The sequence below is a fragment of the Prinia subflava genome, chromosome 5 (genome assembly GCF_021018805.1).
Source record: "Prinia subflava isolate CZ2003 ecotype Zambia chromosome 5, Cam_Psub_1.2, whole genome shotgun sequence".
Taxonomy (NCBI): domain Eukaryota; kingdom Metazoa; phylum Chordata; class Aves; order Passeriformes; family Cisticolidae; genus Prinia; species Prinia subflava.
Genome location: NC_086251.1, coordinates 9,576,178 through 9,601,435, shown reverse-complemented (window position 1 = coordinate 9,601,435; position 25,258 = coordinate 9,576,178).

Below are 25,258 nucleotides of genomic sequence, written 5' to 3'. Positions count from 1 at the left end.
GATGTAGAGCACCTTTCCTTCACATTTTCAGGTTTGTGTTCATTTACAGATGTGCCACCACCATGTATTTCAGCTGCAACTGGCTGATCAACAGCGAGGCAGCTCTGAACTGCAGCTCAATTCAGAATCCTTCCAGCCTTCCAATGAATGGAGAAAAAGAAGGAAGGAAAAAAAAAAAAAAAAAGGGTTTGAATAAGTTAAAAGAACCAGAAAATTCAACAATGTGTCACAAATAGAGAGGTCATTATGCCTGGATAACCCAGGATATTAACAGTTGCAGAAAGTGAAACACTATCCACAACTTAGCAGTCAATGAGCCCTGCTCAGAACCAGTGATCTGCTGTACAACAAGGGTGGCATTTTACAGTTCAGTGAGAAATGGAACAGACCCTTGATATCTTCATTTGTCCTTTTTCTGTGCATATTTCACAGTGCAACGATTTAGGGTCCATAACGTGTCACTTGTTATAACTACAGAGTTTACTTGAAATATGTATGCACAGAAAAAAAAAAAGTTCACTGAACTGCAAAGATTGCAACAAATCCATAGTCTTTGAGCCAATATAAAGTTTTACTCCAAGTCTGAAACAATGTTGGTAAAACATGCCAAAAGTCCAGTTTGAACTATTTTTGCTTTGCATGCTCACATTTACTACAGAATTAGATCACTTAAACCTTGGCTGCAGGTCAACAGCTCAAAAATATTTTTAAATTAAACCCCATTTTAAAATATGAATGGCTATAGCAATAATGTTATTAAACTGTTTAGTCTTCATTTTACTACACTGACTGTAAGGTGAGAAAAATTAGGAAAGAAGGGAATTATTTTTATAAAGGACACTGTCAGTGACAAGTGTCAACATTCCACATTTCAGTCCTTCTTAAAAAGTTGTAGCAGAAAATGCCACTAACAACTGTTCTAGATTGGAAATACTGGGGGATATTTCTACACACATATTTCTAAGAACATTTTCTGCTTGTATATTTTTTGTGCACAACCATAAATAACCATTCTGAAGCACTAATTAAGAGGTTACATTAGGAGAATGTCAGTCTGTGAAGATAGTTTCTAATTTCTAAGAAAATTTTGCTGTATGAAAACACCTGGAAATATTTCAGATAACATCAGGCTACAGAACAGCAAGGGATAAAAACAACTATAATTGAAGTTTACTGTGGACTGTAGAATGCCAGTAAAACATCATTTTGTTCAATTAAGCATGAAAAGAAATGTTTCAGCAGCATATCCAAGAACTGGACTACATGATTTTACAAGTTCTGATAAAGATTTGTATGTAAACATTCACACTGTCTTCTCCTACCAGAGGCCAGAAATAAAAACATCTTAAGTTTGTCCTGAATTGCTGGTTTGACCAAAACAGGAAATACCAAGAATCATAAAAGCATCGGTTTCATGAGTTTTCCATATACACATTTTAGGTGGGTTCAAGGGAGCTTTCAGACTGCCCTGTGCTGATGTAACTCAACTTCTGAGAGTGCTATGTTCTGTTTCATCTTCCTGTTACATGCTTTGTATATGGGTTGTTTTTCATGACTCCATAAATAAAGATTTTTGTGCAAGAAAAGAAGACAGGTGAACCTCTGTTAAGCAGAATATTAAGACGAAAAGGGAGACCTTGAAGTAATGAGGCATTGGGGGGGTGAGGGGGAGGCTTGGGGAGAGGAAGCTTTTAAACATAAATATTAGAATTTTCATTACTCAAAGACTATTAGTAATATCACACTCAAGTCTGATAAGGACAACATAACTGGAGAATGAAATGAAATGTATTTTGGAACCACAACGAGAGGTGTATTACCAGATGAACTCTTCCAAAGAAAAATTTATCAAATAAATCATCTACTAAAATCATGAGTTTACTAAAATGACCTGAGTCATTTTGCCAATAGCACTAGATCCTTCAGTAAATGCTTCCCTTTTTTTTTTGCTTCTAACTGGAAACAAGAAAAAAAGAAAAAAAAGAGATTGTGCTTAGGTCATTTCAAAAATCTATCAATATTCAGATTTGATAGGATTATTGGAAACTAATCCAGTTTGCTTTATGTGTTTCAAGAGCACTGTGAATGTCCTTCCATAAACTGCAGGGAAAATGCAACTAAAACAAGTACATTTAAAAAGAGCATACACATGAGCTTTCAGGAGTGGACTTTGGATGGTCAGTTATGTGAGGTCAACAAGAAGAATGATACACCATTTAGGTGTATCAGTACAAAAGATCTCCTAACAGCAGAAATGAGCCACTTGGAGTTTAACTAAAATCTGCAAATCACTTAGACACATAACTTGCTGTGTACACACATCACACAAACACACACACACACACAAAACAAGCTGTTTTGTGCTGTTATTCTTGGCAGGTATCAAAACTCCAAATAATGGTTAGTGTAACAACATCTCAGGCTAGAGCAGCTAATTGGGTAAATACTCCTTGTGCTGAATGAATGATGTGCTACTCACAGTATCAGCACCTCCCTTCAGATGGATCCCCCAGCACCAGGAGCTCACATGGAGCAGGGAACTTGGCAATATGTTAATGCACTTGATGAGTGAGGAAAGGTTCTGTTGTTGCCAGACCTTTGACTTGAACCTGATAGGGCTGATTTGGCATCCAGCGACTGGTTACATTCATCAGTAGGTGAAGCTTCACAACAAAGATAATGTGGTGGAAGCAATTAGTATTCACAACATCAATAATAGGTCTTCAGCATTTGACTGTGGGCTAGGCAAGCTTTAATAATATCTAGTATGTAAAACACTTCTTAAAAAGTAAATCACAAAACTATTTTGATTTTATGCTAAAATATCACCTCGTTTTCATGTAGAAATTTTTATAAAAACGTACCCCAGGTTTTTTGTTTAATGTTCACAAATATATATTTCAAGGCTTTTGCAAGCTTTCAAAGAGGTTAACTACATTTGTTTTCAATAAAGTGCATGATAAGGTGGCATAAGGCAGGTTTCTCCTTTTCTTCAAGAGTTCATTTGAAGTTCTTCACATTTGCAACTTATGGCATCTGATTCTGCTATATTGTTCAGCAAGAAGTCAAGAAGAGGAAAGCAGTGGTAATTCCTGTCCCATTTCCACCTCTTCAATTTCCATCTCTTTCCATTTCTCTTCTTCAAGGGTCCTTGCCAAGATAAGTTGCTATCTGGACCCTGTCTTGACCCTTCTCCCTAGAATTTGAATCTCAACTCTCATTCAAATTCACTCCTTCTGCTGTCAGTTGAGAGAACAGGCAGCAATTTTCCCTGTTGGGTTAGTAATTCTCCCTGTTTGGTCCATGTTCAGTCCAGTTCAAGGTATGGCAAAGGCCCTGCTTTACCCCCATCCACATTCTAGCAGAGTAGAAAGCCCATGGGGAAATGGAGGATCTCATCAGCTCCCCTTGCTTCAGAAAATGTTTCATCAAAAAAAAAATTCTGTAAGGCTGTGGTGAGAAATGGGAGGGGGAAAAAAAGAAAGACTAAGTCACAGAATCATTCAAAGTGCAAGGAACTTTAGGAGTTTATCTACTCCAAAGTCCTGCTCAGAGCTGGGACAGCCCTGACTTCAAGCCTCGTTGCTCAGTGGTGAGCTCTTTCAGGTCCTGAGAACCTCCAAGGGCTGAGATTCCACAACCCTTTTGGTTATGGCCTTGCTTCAATGTTTAATCATCCTTAATGGGATCACTTTTCATCCTACAATCACTAAACATCCTCTTTCAAAACTTGTGTTTCCCTCCCCCAGCACTGACCTCCAAAGAGCCTGTGGATTCCTCTCACAGGTATTGCAAGGCTCCCTTAGGTGTTCCAAAGCCACCCAATGAAATGTGCAGGAACACAGGATTGAATTGCAGAGGGGAAAAACCCTTAGAAATTAAATCTAATAATTGAATCCTGATTTTGAACAAAAGATATTCAGAACAGAATCCTAGAATCAAGTGAGCTAACTTTAGCCTTCCCTGGGAAAACTTACTGACATAGGTAACTTACCAGAACATCTGAAGAATTTTAAAGAGGTATTTTAAGTGAATAAAGTTTAAAATCAGATAGTGGTGGTAGCAATTTCAAATAAGTTTGTAGTCTAGGAATTGTCTGATATTCAGTTATGTTTCTGTTCCTTGTGGTATTTAAAGGGCATTCATAAGGACAGTAAATTGCCTGAAATTCCAGTGTTATTTTTTGCCATGTCTTTTTCAAGAAAAATTAGTTAGAAATTTTCAGTTCTGTCTTTCCTTATGAACTACTTTCTGTCCTCACCTTACACCACCATTCCTTCCCAGCATAGTAAAGCTTTCTCTGTCATTTGATCAGAGTACAGGGAAAATAACCTCAAAACCCAACAAAGCCAACTCCCTTGTCCCCTACTGTGTGAATACTGGGGGAAAGGGAGGTTTATTTACACTAAAAACATTTTAAGATCATTTTTCCCCTGACGACCTTTACAGTCATCACACTGGCAAAATTAGAGAAACTAGAGTTTACCTCATAGCAACTAAACTAAGGAATATCACTTTGCGATATCTTGTTTCTGTCTTAGCCTGAGAAATTTTTTTTCTTGCCTAGCACAAACTGCCACTTTATAAAATTCAATTCTCTTTGAAATTCAAATTAGTCCAGCCTTTTCAACTTTGAAGAATCCACCCTAATTGTTATGAGAGAAATAGCCAAAATCCAGCAAGAGTACAAACACAGTGGAAGTAGAGTCATGTCTCCTTGTCACCCTTCCATGGGCATTTCAAAAATTACCGTTAACTTTGTTTTGAGGGGCTTAAAAATTTTCAATTAATTTTACAGCTTGTTCAAGAGTAGCATCCCATCAATTACAGGGGAATTAGATGAGATGGAATGGTCAAAATTGCAAACAAAGCTGAAAAAGTTTGCAAATAGCAAGAAAAATTACGCATATTGTTTTATTGTGCCAAGCAAAACCATTGTATCACACATCACAGACAGGGTGCCATTGTGACACTTCTGAGCTTTCCTTAAGATAAACATCAAATTCTCTTAAATTAATTTGTGAAACTGAGAAATGAGTATAAGGCATCTAATAAAAGCCTACATGGAAGAAACAGAGAATAAAAACAGTTTGTTCACTATTTCGCAAAGCAAATCCTTCTAATATCACAAAATATCAGGGGGAAAGGCTTCAAAAAGAATGCCAGTGCAGTCAAATCAAAACTGTAGGCAGTAAAATTTTTTTTGTACTTTTTAATATTAACAAAAATTAATTCTAATAAAAATTGTTTGATAAGGTATTCATAGTAAAAGACTAAAGCTCTACTTAATGTGTTTAACTCATAAATGGGTCTCAATTATTTTCCTCTATTATGCTTTCTCCTATTCAGAATGCCTTGACTGGTTATACATAAAATTCAACAGCATGATGGAAAATCAGACTTGAATTATGCAAAACACTGAAAATTTCCTGGTATGAATGAAAGAAATTAGTAAGCTTCAGGGAGAAATTTAAATTGTTCCACATTCTGCAACAGATGAAGAACACAAAAGTGTACATAACAATGTTTCTAAATCTTAGCAGAAATATACTACTCAACTCAGCAAAACCCAAACCCCAAAACCAACTCTCACCCTCTCTAAAAATGCCCAAACATCTGATAAAGTTCTGAGAGATTACATCATCTGATGATTGTCTGTCCCAGCTTGCTGATTTAGAGATGATCTTCCTCAGTGATAAAAGGACAACAGGCTGTAATTGTCAAGGTTAGCTACAATCCCAGGCTTATACACAAGGATTATACGTCCTGAATTCTCCTCTGCTGGATAGGCTTTATTTGCCAATGAAAGATTAAAAGTAGCAGCCAGGGGCTCAGCTCTAATACCTAAATCTGAAGACGTTTTTAAAGTACACACATCCAGAGCACACATAGGAGCCGTTTCCCCTCTTAGTGTAATCCTCTTAGTATTTTCTGTACCTCACTGAACTTCAAGCTTCTAAGGATAAAAATATACTGTATCTGGCACCTTTATCCTAAATTTAGCTTCAAAGGGTCCCTCTTGAAGACACCGCATCGCAGTTTATGATATAGTGTTCATTCCAGATGCATAACTCTTGGATCCTTTCATCTTTTTTTCTAATATCAAAGCCAGAACATACAAGCACAATTTCTAAGTTTATATTAGCTATTCCTTTCATTGTATAACATATTTGAACTTAGATTATTCAAATGTTCCAGATCATGAAATGGCTCTGAGATAGATTAGATCACTGTGAGATGATAAAATTAAAAAAAAACACTGCACAATAACCAGTTTTTAATTCTGAAAAATTGCTGAGCAAATTACTATTCGATTTCCAAAATGAAGTTGGATAAAATCAAGTCTTCAAGTAATGGAAGTACTAATCACTTCGTCTTCTGCTTGTACCCTCCTTGTGCCCCACCAAAAATGGGACCCAGCAGTGCCAGGGCTGCCTACTGAGTTGTACGTTTATGGAATCAGACCAGGAATTTCTCCAAAAGGGATTGTGTTGCTGTGGCCACCATGACAGGCTGCTGGGTAGAGACCTTCTAACCAAAACTGGAGACATTCCTCCAAGACAAGTCAGCTGGCTCCTCCACTGTGGTCAGGAACAGCCATGGAAGTGAGTTTCATCTCATATCACTTGAGACAGCAACCTCTGAGCCAAGCCAGCTCTCCAGCTGCTGATGAGAAATAAATACCAACTGAGTGCATTGCAGGAAACCTGTCCAGAAATGGACTTTACAAATGTGTACTCATCTCAGTTAAATATAGAAGTAGCCCAGATAACTCACAGTAAATATCTACTTTATGCCACCCTAGTTATCAATTCTAGTTCAGTACCTGTTCTTTATTTGACATGAGTTTAATTTGTACCTAAGAAACATTGTGACTACTTGTTACACACACAAGTATGAGGTTAAATATTTGTAGAAAAACCAAATTTGCTTGTGCAAACCTCACCTATTCTTCAAAAATCCAGCAAGTGAGCAATAGCAATGAAAGACCTAAAGATAAATTTAGTTTATTAATGTTGTAGATAATTGTCTTTCTTGGCTAGTACTTCAGACTCAAAATATAGCTATAATAGTATTTAATATAGTTCCTAATTCTATAAACTCACATACCCTTATGGCTGCTTGTTGTGACCACAGAAGCATTGTCCTGAAAGTGAGGAAAGCTGATGAAATGCCCAGTGTTGACTGCTCAGAACCTGGATGCCCAAGCACTTAGAGGATCGAGGTGGGACAAAAGCGCACATAAGGCATCGTAAGGCATTAATAAACTCCTGTAGCCGCAGGTTTATCCTATTGGTAATTTTTACTTAAGTTACCTTTTAGCAAACATCAAAACAAGCATCATTTTCTTTCTCAATTTCCAGTAAGCACTGACTTGAAATAACCTATTAAACTGTTGTAACCAGGAATGGAGATCGTATTCCTATTTATTTTAGGACACACCCTGTTATAAGGTTAGTTTTTCTCTGTTTCAACATATAAATATATATGTATACATTTTATAAAAATATATATATATATTTATATGCTGCATTGTATACAACACAGTGTATGTTGCATATTGTATAAAAATTAGTTGCATTGTGCTGTGCATTGCATTATTACCAGTCACCAATTTTCTCCAACAGGCAAATTCATTCTCAAGACTAGCTTTTCAGTGTTTGAGTTTTTTCTTTTAAGTTTCTTTCCCCCCCTGCTCTTCTATGCCCAATTACTCTATTATATCAGAGAACTTTGACAAAGTAGGAATTAATGCACTTGTCACATCCAATCAGCAAATAAAAATTAGGGCTCAGAAAAGTTGTATAAATAAACTGTAACATCACCGTTTCCAGCCTCAGTTGCTCTGCCAAAGGTCATCCTCAGAACATGATTTAAGGGAGACCTGGATATAGAAATCACATCAAAGCTGACCTTTGAGTAAAATCAAACAGCTGCAAAGCCAGTAATGAGATTATCCATACAGAGCCAGTCCACATGGAGTGAGTGCTCTGCAGAGTGAATTAAGAGAGGAAATACCAACACCTGGATTGCATTTTTATGTGGTGGGCAGAAAACTCACAACCTGACACTTGTCTGGGATTAGTTCAGGTGCTTCCAACTCAGACACCCTCCCAGCCACCAGATTTCTGTCTTCTTTAACCTATAAATTGTGGGGAATAATTCTATGTGATTTATACTTTTGTGCTAGATTTATACTGTCAGAATGAAAACTGTTTGTAAAGAGACATATTTGAACCTTGTGATGGTGTTTACACTGGTGGTAAAGGTGATCATTTGCTACCACTTATGATTTGTAAATATTATAAATTAGGAAATTATGAATGTTCTAACACTATTTACTGAATACAATAAAGAAATTTCCACTCAAGACTGTTAGTGTTCACTGACCTATTGCACAGTTATATATCTGAAAATATTGAATCTGTTAGAAAGGTAGGAACAATGTGTTCTCTTTTAATTAAAGGATATTTTAAGAGGCTTGTCTTAAAATTCATTGACTTGTTTCAGATGCAAGTCAGGGCTTTGAAAAGTATTATTCAGGTAAATTTTAAAAATAATTTTTGATGTAATCCTTCTCTAATAATAATATGTAATAATAATATGGCCTGTAATAATTTCTATGAAAATAATTTCTATGAAATCCTTCAACATTTTCCACTGTGTACATTTCATTGTATTTTGTGCCTAAATGATTTCCACCACACTGGCATTTATTTTCCTATTGTGCATTCGGGTATTTCAGGCAGATAATCAGAAAGTAAATGTTTTGGGAGCTTCTTCGGGGTTTTGGGTGAGGAGGCTTTTTGTTTGTTTTTAAATTCTCTTTTATTCCTTGTAATTATGTGGTATTTTTGATTTTTTACTGCAGGGTTATTGAAAAAACAGCCTAACTTAAACATTCGACAAACCCACTTTTAATTAACTGTGGTGAAATTAGCCAGTATTAGTTGTCAGTTTGACTTTATAGTAAGATTCAATGGACTGAAATATAATTTTATAACACACTAAAAAAACCCCAGCAAAATATCTAAAATATAAATTTATAAATTGTACAAAATAGAACAAGTCATTGCTCAATACATGAATTTCCCTCTGAGTAAACCAATCGTAAATTTATGGGAGAGAGGAGAGAGAGAGAAAAACTGCTTTTGAAATTAGAATACTATAACTATTCATTAGAAATCATGTTATAGTCCACACTGATTTTTCCACTGAATTATGAGATAATATTTTTATATGGATAAGAGAATAACCAGAGCAATCCTTTCCCAACGTAAGAAAAAGTCAAATTGACTTATATCAAGTAAGAAATAATTAAAAAAAAATAAAAATAAAATATATATATGTTTCAGTTAGAATCTTTTTTGAACAATGACTGGAAGATTTGCCACTGAGTAATTTTTAGCTCACTTTCCATTCTAATTTATTCTGATTTTACCCAGAGTATTACTGAATCTAGAGTATCTAGATTTAGGATAGGCTTTTAAAAAAAAAAAATCAATTAGCTTGATCACTGGTGGAGTCAAATATCCAGATCACAGCCAGGCTTTTAAAGGTAGCTCATTGCCTAGGGATTCAGACAGGTACTAAGGAGCTTTTTCAAAAGTGCCTCATCACTTAATACATTTAATTTCAGTACAAGTAGACATTTCACTGTAGTACTAAAAATTAATAAAAAAACTCCTCACAATAATAAACCAGCAAGTGCCTCTCATAGAGTGTCATTTTCATTTAAATGGAACACCCTACAAAATTATTCAGAATTATTTAATTGCTTCTCCTGCATCTGGAACTTCTTTCATTCAAGATTTTAAGAAATTAACTTCGCTTTGATCCTTTTCTTCACTTTCATTCAGCATCTGACTAAGAATGAAGATAATTAGTATATGATTCCATTTCAATTTGAGAAAGCAGCCAAAATACTAAATTATTTGATTGAACAGTTCTGAGGCTGGTAAAACACACATTTCAAAAGGTATTTGGGCTAAAAACTTCAAACATTTAAAACTAAAAAAAAAAAAAAAAAAAAAAAAAGGAATGTTATTTCTGTATGGCAGAAGGGACACTCAAATCCATGTACAAAGTTTTCAAGTTTTCTTCACACCTCAGAACTGGTCTCTTCACTGTAAAAAAGCCAGTCCTGGTTTTCTGAAGTTTATTTGTGATCCAGTAAGACTGAGAGCTTATAATTTTTCCTCTACAGATATGAAGAATATTTTAGTATCATGTGATATTACAAAGAAGTTTGTACATAACTAAAATATTTCTTTCACTATTCCCTTGAGAGATCACTTGCTTAAAGTTGTAATGATTTTATGGCTTTTTTAAACTAAAAATCATTACTAAAGCAAAAACCTAATTTCTCACTGATTGTAACTTAACACAGATTTTGCAAATCAGGTTATAGAATCCTAATAAAAAATAATCCTAAAATATTAAAGGAAACAACGCAAGTTATGAGTCTTCAAAACTAGTTTTAGACATGATCGTAGAAATTTCTTGCCAAGACACATGGCACACAAAGAATTGATAATGGCTATATATTTGTCCTTAGGAAATAGATAAATCTCTGCAAATAAAAGATATAGTGAAGGAAATAAACCATGATAAGAATGTAACACAGCTTGGATGTATCCCGAGGAGAGAAAGAAAAAAATCTTTGGTAGGCCAATCTTCATAAAGCTTTACCAATTTAGCTTGCTTTCTACTCTTATTGGTGCTTAAGAGGTTAAGACTTTATTTGTGAAAACAGAGAGAGAGAGTGGGGAATCGTGTTGTCTGCAGCTTCCTAAGTCTTGCTTAAGATCCTTTTCAATTACCATCCATTTCTCCTTTAAAAAGGGACAAAAAAATAGAGGAGTGGAAGCAGGTCAGGGCAGCCTGTGACAATGACAGTGTGATGGGCTCGGGCCCCCCGTGGCGTTTCCATCTGCTATCATTAAGGTGACTATTCAGACATGAAAAAATCCCTCTCGCTGTGCTGACAGGCAGACATCAAGAACTATGACAAGGCATTAAGACAGAAAGTAGAGACAGAGATGTCATATCCCGCAAACAATCCTGCCTCAAACAAGACCTCTAAAATTTTATTGGAATTTAAAATCAAAATCAAAGCGCTTTTACCTGGGGGTTATCAAACTTCCCCTCGCATTAGTTTGACAACGAGGATGCTGCTGACAGCCACAGACACACTTAGCTCCTACCTGGAGTGTCTACCACAAGAAACACGATTTTTAAATGGTTTTCTCTTTTCTCACTCTTCGATTAAAGCGGAGCTTTAATTCCTGCCCTTTTCCCTACAGGAAGCTGAGCGGGAAGGGACAGGCCTGGCGGTTTCAAGCTCATTAAGAGCCGAATCCAACAGTGATGATGATAATAAAAAATAAACTACGAAGGCGATATTTTAACTTCTGTGATAAACCGGCTCTGCTTCTCGGCGGGACAAACGGCCCCTGGATTCCCTGGATTCCCTGGAATGCCGGGCAGGGAGCTGGCCGTGAGGCACGGGCGGGCCGGCAGGGGGCGCGCCAGCACCGCTCCGCTCCCGCTCCGGCTCCGGGCGGGAACCGCGCCAGGGCCGGCTCCACAGCGCCAGGGCCAGCTCTATAGCCCCGCTCCACAGCGCCAGGGCCGGCTCCACAGCGCCAGGGCCGGCTCCACAGCGCCAGGGTCGGCTCCACAGCGCCAGGGCCGGCTCCACAGCGCCAGGGCCAGCTCTATAGCCCCGCTCCACAGCGCCAGGGCCGGCTCCACAGCGCCAGGGTCGGCTCCACAGCGCCAGGGCCGGCTCCACAGAGCCAGGGCCGGCTCCACAGAGCCAGGGCCGGCTCTATAGCCCTGCTCCACAGCGCCAGGGCCGGCTCCACAGCGCCAGGGCCGGTTCCACAGCGCCAGGCCCGGCTCCACAGCGCCAGGGCCGGCTCCACAGCGCCAGGGCCGGCTCCACAGCGCCAGGGTCCGCTCCACAGCGCCAGGGCCGGCTCCACAGCGCCAGGGTCCGCTCCACAGCGCCAGGGCCGGCTTCACAGCGCCAGGGCCCGCTCCACAGCGCCAGGGCCGGCTCCACAGCGCCAGGGCCCGCTCCACAGCGCCAGGGCCGGCTCTATAGCCCTGCTCCACAGAGCCAGGGCCGGCTCCACAGCGCCAGGGCCGGCTCCACAGCGCCAGGGCCGGTTCCACAGCGCCAGGCCCGGCTCCACAGCGCCAGGGCCAGCTCTATAGCCCCGCTCCACAGCGCCAGGCTCGGCTCTATAGCCCCGCTCCACAGAGCCAGGGTCCGCTCCACAGCGCCAGGGCCGGCTCCACAGCGCCAGGGCCCGCTCCACAGCGCCAGGGCCAGCTCTATAGCCCCGCTCCACAGCGCCAGGCCCGGCTCTATAGCCCGGCTCCACAGCGCCAGGCCCGGCTCTATAGCCCCGCTCCACAGCGCCAGGCCCGGCTCTACAGCCTGGCTCCCTGAGGCAGCCCAGCCCCGGGACAAGGACGGTCTCACTGCACCTGCCATCCCACACCGCGTTTCCCCGGCAGATCCCGCCCTGCCGCCAGCGCCAGGGCTGTCCCAGCGCCAACGGGGACCCTGCAGCAGCGCTCGGTGACAGGCGCTGCCCCCTGCCCTTGGGACACCGCGCCCGGCTGCGGGAGCCAGGCCAGAGGAGATGCTCGGAGGGAGGAAGACAGGCTGGAAATGTTGGGGGTGTTCAGCCTGCTGGAGAAGAGAGACCTTGTAGCGCCTTCCAGTCCTGAGAGGGGCTGCTAGAGCTGGAGAGGGACCCTTGACAAAGGAGAATGGCTTTAAACCTAGAGAGGGGACGTTCAGATTGTATACTGGGAATGAATTGTTCTCTGTGAGGGTGGGGAGGCCCTGGCACAGGTTGCCCAGAGGAGCTCTGGTTGCCCATCTTTGGAAGTGTTCAAGACCAGGCTGGATGGGGCTCTGAGCAGCCTGGGATAGTGCAAGGTGTCCCTGGCCATGGAACAAGATCAATTTTAAGATTTCTTCTAACCCAAAACATTTTATGATTCTGTGACTGTCTTAAATCCTCTAGGATGATTCTTTGGATCTTAAATCCTCTTCCTTTTGCCACTCTCTTCTGACCAAAAGACAATCTCTTTGCAACTACCACACCCCCTTGAAGCATGATTATTTATAATTTGAGTTTCTTCAGCCACGATGCTCATCTCCCTTCCTGCTTTGCATACCCATAGATTGAGTTCAAATATGTTCTTCACATCTTCACCTTCATCACTGTTCTTTCAGACATGTGATGAATCAGGCTGGAAAACTGATGATTTGAAGTTTTTTAGTTAAAATAAGAGAAAATGGGGAAATGATATGTAGATGAGGTGTTAAAGACAGGGGACTACTTAAACTTATTTGTCACTAAAAGAAATATACGTGTGTAATCATGCCCATCTTATCTACTCATGCCCCATTTTACCACTTAATTAAATTTTCTCCTAATCATACTCAGCAGAGGCACATCGGAAACAAATGTGGGAAGGCTTTTGGGGTAGAAAAAATATATTAAATTTATATAATATATAAAATATCAATTCTCATTTGAGCTCCAGAATGGAGGGTATATGTACACACATACCTTTTAAAAAAACAGGCTTCTGGTTTTTTAAATAATCAATTCACATTCTGATGGGAAATGTTGGATATTAAATTTTGGAGATTTACTAGACACCGTACAATGTCTTTCACATTGTTATGCCAAATGTCTTGGTATTCCAATACTCATGAATTATACAATATTAATTAAGTTCAAATCTATATTTGAAGTATATAATGATTGACCATGGAGAGATAAAGACAATACCCTAATAGCTGAAGTTTCATTTGTTGTTCACTTAATCTTGTTTTTCCAGCATGTAGCAATATGAAAACATGCATTTTATTGTTTGAAATCTGAGGTTTTCTACAAACATATTTCTAGGTTTAGTTGAATCACTAATTTGCATATTATATATATATATATATGAGACAAAGTAGAAAAATATGGATAGTGCATTTTCCTCCATCCAGTTAGAGGATGGAAGAGTGCCAATTTAAATTTCAGTGACCACAACAGCTATTTCAGCCACCAATTTAAGTTCATATAGAAGAAATGAGATTTTAGAAGTCATCCAGTCTAAAGATTTAGGTTAGGTTTAGGATTTTTCTGTAATCTGTAGGTTGAGATAAACACCAGCCTGAGACTAATCACACTGGTTTTATAATAAACAAGACATTTTGCATCATTCTCCTTTTTTATTGAGAATAAACAGCTCAGACAGCTTCCTAGTTTATATCAGGAACTTCATTGCTATTAGCAGGAACTAAAACCCAACCAGCCATCATGGTCTCTTAAATAAGGAGGATAGCACCATAAATTTAAATGCAAAAATAATTTCCATGCAAAAATATTTATTCTGATTATAATGAAAACATTGGAATAATGGGATATATGACACACATAGGAAAAGCATAAAAGTACCACTTCAAGGCTGCCAGATTAATTGTTAGAGGTCCAAGACTTAAAAGAAAAACAAGTATTTATTTTATCACAAGTTTTATTTATGATAAAATAAATTCAGGAAAAAAGCAGGAGAGAAATTTACATCTAGCACAGGAAATCCCTGAGCCAAACAAAGAAACAACATGGAACATTTGGAATGGCAGCCACATCTCCAAATAGCAGCCAAAAGACTGTGACTACAGAAATCCTGGACATCATATTTAATCAGTAACAGACACAGAGCTCTCAGCCAACCTCTCTGGAAGTTTGGAACCTCAGGGTGGGAGGACACTGAAGCTTTATCAGGCAGCATTTATGGGCAGAGGGCTCCAACCCTCAGGTACTTTGAACTGGAGTTGAGACCTGAGCTGAAGAGGATCTGAATGCCAAGCACTGAAACCTCCAGAGGCATGTCCAGTTCATTACTGTACTCTGAACAAGGGGATGGAAAATAGGTGGAGAGATGGGAGAAATGAAAGGGGAGGAGAAGCAACTCCCCAGTGGGAGGAGGTATGAGATTGTCCAATCCTTCCTTATCTGCCTGCTAGACAAAGCTGACTTTTTCCAGTGAATGTAGGACTGAAGATGGCAAGCATTAAAATGTTACCAAAAGTAAGAAGAACTTGGAGCAAACCGTGAGGGGAAATCAAGGGTATGTTGATAAAAGCAAACACACCAGCAAGGAAAACATGGAGGGGAAGATCGTGCGTGTTACATACGGAATAGTAAAGAAGCTGACATGAACTTCAAGAAGCCATCAAGAAAAGATCAAAGTGTAAATAAGATCATAGAGGTCCTGCTTTATTTTTACAACTTGTTTTATGTGTCTTTTATGTGCAGAGGAAATAAATAAATAATCTTTCCTTTGAACCTTAATAAACTCACAGATCCCAGGAACAAAAGGGCTGATAGGTAGCAATCCCTGTTGTTTTAACAAGAAAAACAAGGGGTCTGTCCCCGGAGACTCCTCCTGTAAAATGTGGGATTATGCATCTGAAAAAGCATGGGCTGCACTGACTCTGAGTGGAGCACTGGCTCCCCATAAAAAGGAATGTTTAATCTAGCAGATAAAAGTAGAACAAATCAGGCGTAATCTGAAAAGCAAAGCAGCAAGTTTGTTTTTTCTTAAATGAGTACGTACTATTGTGATGGATTCTTCAATACACAGAAACTGTGAAGTAGCAGGTATCTTTCCAAGGGGAGGATTGTACTTCCAGTAGACATTGGGGTTCATATAGGAATCTCTGGGCAAAATTCTGAGCACAGCCACCTTTCTGGTCTCTGAATTGAGTGTCTGAGGATGATGAACAGTCCCTTAAAGCATCTAAAATTGTTTCTGTGAGGGGTATCCATACTCCTAAACAGCCCTTAACAGTTTCACATCATGGATGTGCGGTGTGGTTGTCCTGTTCTCTGTCCAAAAAGAGCAATTTAAGATTTGATAGTCTCCAAATGATGTTGCCCTCTGAGATATGAGAAGCATTTGAAAGCTCTGGGTTTCCGTTCAGTTTGAAACAGGTTGTCTAAGTGTGCAGACTCTTCACATCACCATCCCTAGGCCAAACAAACCCAGATACTGTTGGCAATCAACACTCTCAGAAGGAAAAGTGAAATTTGTCATGAGCTTAAAGAGATTTTTGGTAAAGAGCTCCAGGAATGGAGACAGATTCTATCAACTACTTTCAAAGCAGTTGGATTTTTAACATACAGCTAGAATGATCATTATCTAGCTCTTATGAATTATGGTGTTTCAAGAGCAATTTGATCCAAACTGTAAGTCTTCAATATATCTATTAATTCTGTTTTTTCAGTATTCATACCTGAGCATAGATCAGATTGAAGTAGATTCTACCGGGCTTGCCTAGAGCCAGATTTTACTGATCTAACAATGACTAAGGAAAGATTAAAGAAAATATGGAAATTTACACAGACGCTGCAGTCTGACCAACCTTGTGCCTGAACTGACAAAATCTGACTGACTCTGTAGTCTACAGATGTCTCTGCATGAGAACTGGCTACAGAATAGGAAGTACTATCAGAACTACCACATACAAGAAGAAAGTATTATGGTTATCATGAATGTGTAAATAATTTATCACTGTAAAAGCTGTTGCCAGAAGAGGGACAAAAGGAAATACAAACATTTTCAAAACTGAACACACTCATCCCTGGATACAAAATTCCAATTCATTAAGAAAGTGATATTTTATGACTATCTAGTCAGACAAGGGACAGAATAAAGAGATTCTTTTACATGTTGTTTTCAGCACAAAATATGCTGGCTATGTCAGGAATGAGCTAAGACAACATGACAGGAGATAAATCAGCTGCTCTCTGACTCAGAGGCACATTGAGAGGGGCTAGGGCACTTATGCTCCTTAACTGCCCACAGAGAAGAAATGCCAACGCAGCTTGTACCAGGGACTGGTTCCATTGCCACTGCTCCTCTGAGGGTTCTCCTGCACATCAGTGTCATGGCTGGATCTCAGATGTCTGGGTCCTGCAGCTCTACCTGGCACATGTCCAGTTGTCCAGTTGCACAAGGGAATCTCCATGGGATAGGCCCTGCATCTTGAGCCCTGTGGGAATCCTGGGGATCAACAACCAAAGCTGTAAAAACACATTTTTTCTGAGTGAAAATCTAAAATCACTTAATTCTGAATAAAATACTTGAATTTTAAGTCATCACTTACTTAGTTTTTTCATAATAGCTTTGGGTTGATCCTCAGAATAATTTCCCAGTTCTTTCTTGTTAATAAAGAAGTACTTCCCCTGTGCCTTTGTCACCCTCATATACCTGGAAAAATATATGCCAGCTAAGGATGCAAATTATACAATTAATTCTTGATAATAGTTTGACTGCATCTACATTTTAATTTAGATCTAGAGAAGTACCATGGAGGCAAACATCTTATCCATCCCCACTTTCCATACTCCACATCACCCTACAGCCTTGGGACTGGATTCCTTTCCTGTGAGCAGCGAGACACCTGATGTTCACCAACCACAAATAAGATATTCTGCCCACAGGTCACACGTGAGCCAGCCAAACACAACTGACCAAACTGCACGGAGTGCTGCAGGACCAGCAGCATCATTTACTCTCTGGCCCCTCTGGGTGAGTCTTTGCTAGATGAAGACATTGAGAAAATCCTAGAATTTATCCAACACTTTTTGGCTTAAAAGAAAGTAAGGATGGGTTTGAAAACTTAATAGATACTGTTATTGAAAGCAAAAATTGGCATTAAAATAGTCTTAATATTTAGTTCACTTACAAAGTACTTCTACTTTTCTACTGTATACAGTAAAATACAGAAAAAATACAAAGTATAAAGAGGCTTCTTGTTCACAAGATAGATATTCTAAAATGTACCAACTACATGAGTCTAACATGCCTTGAAAACAGCAGATATTTTGCAAATTTTAACTTCTGTGCCTCATAGTTTAGGCTCAGAGCAACAATTTCCTTTTCATATGAAAAAACTTCATAATGATGTTTTAAGCATAATGACTGAAGCAATGCAAGGCCAATGCAAATTCGGAGCTTTCTCTGTATGAGCACTGAGCTTCAAACATCAGAAAATAAATGCTGACACCTTTAGATGTTCTGTAGATAAGGATTATTACTGTGCACAACACTGCCTTTCATAAATGCCATGTTCACACTTTGGATTCCTTTTTTTTTTTTAAAAAAAAAAAAAAAGGGAACTACATTTCAGTTGTGCTCACCCTGTGATTTTATTTTGCATCACTTCACAAAAGACAGCCCTAGCCATGCCTTAGAGCAGCACATCTCAGAACCTGAAAGGGCTCTGGCTGGAAAACAAGGAGGTGTGCTCAGCCTTAGGACCACCCTGATCCAGGATCTTCCACAGCCCAGACCAAAAGACCCAAAGGAACATCTCCAGAGGGAACATAGAGCTGTTGCAAAAACCACGCAGAGGACTTGGGGAGTGCTTCAAGCAAAGCACATGGGTCATTATGGCTGTATTATTGCCACAACAATCCACATACTGAGAGCTCTGTAACCTTTATCATTTCAGTTAATAAGATTATTCTTTTAAGGGAGGGAAAACAAATATTCATTCTAACCAATTTAATTTTTCTTTCTACATCTCTATTTCCCCTTCAGATTACACCATCCAGGAAGAAGAAAAATTAGATGAAATTGATCCATCTACTGCTAGACAAAGCCTAATGTATTCAGAAAAGATCTCAATTATTTTCTATATCAATGACCACATAGAACAAAAACAACAAAAATCTAGATATTTTAAATGTACCTTTTGGTTCAGAAGAAAATTTAAACACTTCATGCAGTTCTTCAAATACCCCTGATGCAGAGCATAATTTTGTGTTTATATCCCTTCCTATAGAACAAATTCATTTAAAGTAAAACTTGTTTAAGGGACAGTTTTCTTTAAAAGGTGAAATACACAACCCAAAGCAGGCACACAGACCACACATAAAGTTTATTCTTCAGAGATAACTATTTAATAAAGTGAAAGTTCAAGCCTAAGGGGCAGTTTACAATCCAATGTATTTCAGAACTGGAAACTATGAAAGTGGGATGTAGAAAATGTCTTTGTTTTTTTAAATAAGTATACACCTCGCACAAATCTAAACACATATTTATATGTGCATAAAACCAGAAAAAGTGAACTCCATTTCTAAATGAAGGTCTAGATTCTTTCATATGTTCCAAGTTTGACTTTTCAATTGTAATTGATGAAGAGAATGAGAGCAAGGCAGAGAAATGCTAATCAAAATGTATAGTCAGTGCAATAATTACATTAATGAAACAATACCTCTTCTTGATGGAAAATCCCAGATAAGCAGTGCAGGTCTTGCTACACGTAGAGCTAAGAAGTTTGGTACCGAACTCTGCAACTTCTGGGTGTTTGGAATTCACCTAAACATCTCTGAGTAGCTATAACTGTCCTTTAATGTCACGCAAAAGAAGATGCTTTGTATGGAAATCAGAGCCAAACCCCCTTATTCCCCAGACCTACAGGGATCCCCATTCCCTGTAGACATGAGCTAATGTCTTGGCATTCCAGAGAAGCACTGGCACTTCAGCACCTGTGAGAGCAGGCTTGAGAGGATTACAGGGGCTGTGCTGCACAGCACTTATGACAGGAATGCTCTGGGAGCCGTGCTCTTCCTTTATCTCCCTCTTTTCTGACCACACCAAACACTGCTCCACCTATGGAATGGTTTGGTCAGGTATGATCTCATTAGAGTCAGTCTGCACACACACAATGCTCGATTCAGTGACGATTTGGGATGAAGAGCCAGATGTGTCTGTGTTGGGGAAGTGGTTAGACAAGAATTTACTGGGGACTGGAGGGAGGATAATGCACAGTGAAGTAAACTTTTTACCTTGCATCTATTTTGTAACATGCTTAGAAATAACTATGAACCAGACAACTATGGCATAAGGAGCAGCAGGTCAAATTTGCACCAGAACCCATTAAATAAGCATCTCATTTAGCAACTCGTCTCACATTTCCTCATTCACACACTCATTTTTTTATTATTATTAAACAATTGACCCTGTGAGGTGTTAGCTACCTGAATAATCCTTGTATGGGAGTTTTCTTAATTTTCAAAGGAAAAAAATTCTGAAGAGAAAAAGATTCTGAAAACACGTATGTTGTGACTAGTTGTTGCAACATACAAGTCTGATAGAAGATACTTTTATAACTGGATATATTTTTAATAAATTTAGAAAAAAATATAATTGAAATGCGGTGATTGAACATGAACATCTACATTATATTTTAAACAAAAGCTATTCAAGCCCTATTACTACTAAAGTCAGTAGCAGGGTTCTCTTGTGATCCATAAATATAGTGCATAAATATAGATCCAAAAATGTAGTGCTGATATTTGTGTAAAATACATTTGATTCAATCCGGGATTCTTGTCCATAATATGAAATTATTTCAGCCTATTACAATATCCCCATTATAAATGCCTCAAGAGAATACAATCCTAAAACAAAACAGAATCATAAATGTCTCTTAATGGTGGGTTTTTCTAATTGATCACTTCAAGTCTTCCGAAGACTAAATGTTCACAGAAACAAAAAAAGCAAAGTTTCCTGCCTGCTGAAGTTACCTGCTGACAGGTAATTTCCTTGTGCAGTTTTGGGATGAGAAGTCTTCCCCTGACAAAAAAAAAGAAAAACTTTTGACAGAGAGTGTTAAACTTTTTGTAAGAATATTCACTCCACACTCAAACCAGGCATAACACAGAGGTACACTGAAGTAATCTCAAAATTTAAAAAGTAACTGTAGATTTATTTTCTTACTGATTTGTTCAGGAAAACATAAACATTAAAAACCTATGTGTGTATTGCTAGGTAAATATTTTAGCTTCAGCCAACATTTCATTCTGAATATCCATAAAGAATAAACTCTGATTATGGATTGTGTTTATTTGCAATAAATACCCAAAAATGACAGTACAGGTTTGATTTCTGGTCTGTGTTGCTATGCAGGTGCCACAATCACATGATGTAATAATTCAAACAAAATAACCAGATATTTAACTTGCAACATCTGCTCTCTCTGTTCCTCAGATGTTCCCAGGTTGTTCTGACAGGCACCGCCACAGATTTCCTTATTCTCTGAAAGGTTTCTTAAACCCAGACTATGAAAGAAAATTCCAAAACTGAGCACTTGTGATTGATTTTAACTCTGAGGAAGACCTCACATAATAAATCTTCCACTCCCTGTTACAGCTTAGCTAGAGCATTATGATCAGAAATAAGGACGTTAACTCCATTTTCTGAGTGTTCACTAAGTACCTGCTTTCTAGAAATTTCACCAGAAACAGCTGTCAAACAACACTGCCACGTTCTGACCTGCAAAAAACTTGTTGTTGTCTTCCTAAGTCAAAAAATGAAGCTTTTGCCTCAAAACATAGTCTGAAATAACTACAGTTTGTGATATATCAAAATGCAATTATACCAAAAGGAAAAATTCTGCTTTTAGAACTATGCTTTCCTGGAAGAGGTGGATCATATGGCAAGTTGATATCCTGAGGGATAACAAGGAATTTTGTAGACCTCCTGTAGGTGAATAATAATGCCCACTACTCAGTACAATAATTTGCCATAGGAAACAATATCTAAAACTTGGATGTTCACCCACTTTCTCTCACTGGAAGATTGAAGAAAGCAAAGACATAAGCTCTGCCATTATGCAAGAGTTACAGAAACAAGATTTAGAGTTCTTATTACAGCAATAAAACTGCTGAAAGAACAAAAGTCAGGCTAAGCTGAAAGTTAAGAGAGCAAATTACAAAACTGCTTCCACGCTGTCTGTAAGTTGATGTAAACCCAGTAAAATGTTCCCATTCTCTTCACCTCAGCTTGATAAACTCCACAGCAGAAGTCTAACACTGTTTTAAGCGTTGCAGAGCAAACTTTGTTTTGCAAAATTTACCCTGAATTATTTTAGCCCTCCCACAGCTATCCACTGGTTAAAGAGGATAGACATACCCACATCTAAGGTGCTATTGGTCAAAGAATTTCTTAGACTATCTATCTGTCAAAGGAAGGTTGATTGTAGCACAGGTTAACAGACTGTATTTTCTCAGATGTATTAAGGAGTTTGAGGAACACTAATGAACTTCAAGCAGTTATTTTAGTGTCCTTGGAAAACATGTGGGGCAGTACTCTTTAATTTCATAGAATTTATTTTTCAAAAAGTAGCTTAAATATATATATATATATATCCTGCCCACTGACTTTTAAACTAATTAGTGAAATGGATTGACAAGTTTTATATATTTTAACAACTTCAAGTTAAAAACTATTACAAACCCTCCCTCCCTAAGCCCTTCTCCCAAAAGATGAGGAATGCAGCCTAACTTTGAACAAATTCACTTCCAAATTCATAGAGGTGTGTATGTGTATGTGTTACCAAACAGAAGCCAGGATATTTTTAACCAAGTGATGAGACCATATCAATATTGAAACATGCTCTGGATACAAATCCTGCAATGGTTTTGTGATTGAGGGACACCCTCGTTTATACCTACTGCTGCACAAGATCCCTGTTCCTGCTTTGCCTGTAGGGGTGGAGGATTTCAGGAGATGACTCCCGAGCTTTGGAGTCATCACTTACCCTCTCACCTGAGCAGTTAAACTGCAATAGTTACAGAGGGAGCTGAAGTTGGCTTCACGCCTATCAGATTTCTCCTCACAAACCTTCTGAACTATTGGGGGGTGTACTGTTCCAGGTTGGTGAGGACACATAATTCAAATGTGTAACTTCTACACAGAAATGAATTCCTAATATAGATGCATGGTTACGTTTTTATGCCTCCATAGCAAAAGAGCCATGATCATACACAAAACCATGATTAAGGGCAGCAAAGGCAAGGAATAAACACAGTTTTCCTCCTCCTTTATTTTGCATTTTATAGGCAATCACATAAATCACCAGTAATTATACACTTAAAATAATCTTTAATAACTGGAAAAAACACATTCATTACTTCCAGAATTTCTAATTTACAATCTCTGTTTTCACAGAAAAAATGGCATAATTTCAAATTAAAAACAAAAACAGTTCTTTAACTTCCAGAGAACTTATATACTTTTTCTTTAATGATATTTAGCACATATCCTTACAGTTTTCATTAAAATATTTTCATTATTTTTATACATATATCATGTCATATTTTCATTATAATAAGACCTCTCTATATATATATTCTTGATGAATTTGGGAAGGACAAGAATGTCTCAGATCAAGGAAGAATAGAAGAGATCTAAATACAGTAAAAACCATCACTGCCATGCTTTCAAATATTAAGCTTACCCTACAAGTCCTCAGAACAAAATAAAGGGAGCCTTTCCAGTGGGCAATGTTTATATCTGACAGACAGGGTAGCCACGTAGTTACAGTTTAGAATTTACATTCTTGGGGCCTTTAAATATAGCTGAGCATGTTAACTGTGTGATCATCACCATCATAATGTTCAATTTTTTAAGCTATGAAGAAATGCGAATGGAATTGGCCTCCAGAAAGGGCAAACATCATCACCTCAGAAGAGGGGTACTTAGAAAAGAACAACCCAAATGCTCTCAAAACTTTTGGTTGCAGAACTTTCAGGTTTCAGAATTGCAGTCTTACCAGTCTGCAACCAGTCTGCAACTGGGGTGCAACACCCAGATACATAATTTAAACATAGGAACACAACTAAGGAGTTATGTTTTAGTATGGGAACATAAAACTTTGTATCTTATTTGGGAATGTGAGCTTTACATTTACAAACACAAAATACTGGGACCACAGAGTGTTGGAACTTATGCCTCCAGCTGTCTCAGTTTGTGTTCCTAAATTCATTTCTTGTGAGTAATTGTGCATCTAACTCAAAGAAAATTAGATTACATATGCCATTAGTTTTAATGGCTTAGGAGAGGTAAATGGGATAGATTATGCATGGCAACTAAGGAGTTATAGCTGTGTATTGTGTGGGCAATCACATGATTTCACTGCAGAGGGTGTCTGTACACACAGAACACCACATTCACACCAGCAAGGCAGCCATGAAGTCCTGAATTGCATGAGATTTTTTCAGTTTTATTTACTCTGCCTTTTTTTTTTTAAAGGACAGTGTGACACATATTGAAGATAAAGGTTTTCCAGCTGCTTGAACAGATTCTTCCTCTTTATTACCACATTATTATGCCTTATTTTATTCCCTTATAAGTAAAATATATCAATTAAGAAAAAACTCGAGATTCCTGTATATCAAAAAGAATATGAACATTGCTACATAGTCATCAACCCAACCCAGACCAGCTGAGTCTCTGACACTGACCTTTACCACAAAATAAGATAACAGGACTCAAGGATAGCTTGCAAAAGTGAGTTCTGGAATTTCATTAAGTACTCAGGAGGAAAAAAATGTCATGAGCCTTCTGTTGAAATCCTGCTATTTTATTTTTTGTTTATCTATTTTATTCATGAGTGTTTTTATAATGTTTTATTTTCATCTTAATCGAGCCACTGTTTGTAATTTTTACTTGAAATAAAATATCTGTACTCTTTTTGAAGACAAAGCCTTAATCCTTTTTTTTTTATTATAGCTTTCTTTCCTAAGCCTGTGGAAAGAAATATAAAGTTTCAGATGATGGTGTTGATAGAGCAGCGTTACAATATTTTGCTATCACTTTCTTTCCTAACTTTATACAGTGTCAAAGTTGACTTCCTTCCATTAATCTCATTTACTTCAGCCTATAGGGATTCCTAGATGATTTTATCCATTTTTGAGTTGATAATTCTTAAATTGTAAAAATTATGCCAGTGATTCTTTCAATGTGAATCACATTTTCTATTAATGCATTTAATTTTTTTTTATCATAATTATTTCCTTAATTTTAAGAGGTTTCTCTGGACTTCTATGAATAATGTCCAGCCTTAATAACACCCAAAAATTTTATCTCACTTGTACATTTTTCTTCTCCAGGATGTTTTGTATCATTTTTTGCAAATGTAAGCAGACATAGAAATGCATTTTTAGCATTACAAAAAGGGAGTAGTGATGAACTTAAATACTTGTCCTTGCGAGTATTTGCACTGATGCACACATGCAAACACACATACCTAAAACAGTGCCAAAAGTAATGGAGAGCTTTAGGGTAAAATGTTAACTTTTTGGCCATCTTAAAAGCATCATCTGTTTCCTCAAGTTCTCTCAAAATTGTTTTGTGTGGAACATATAGGAGAAAA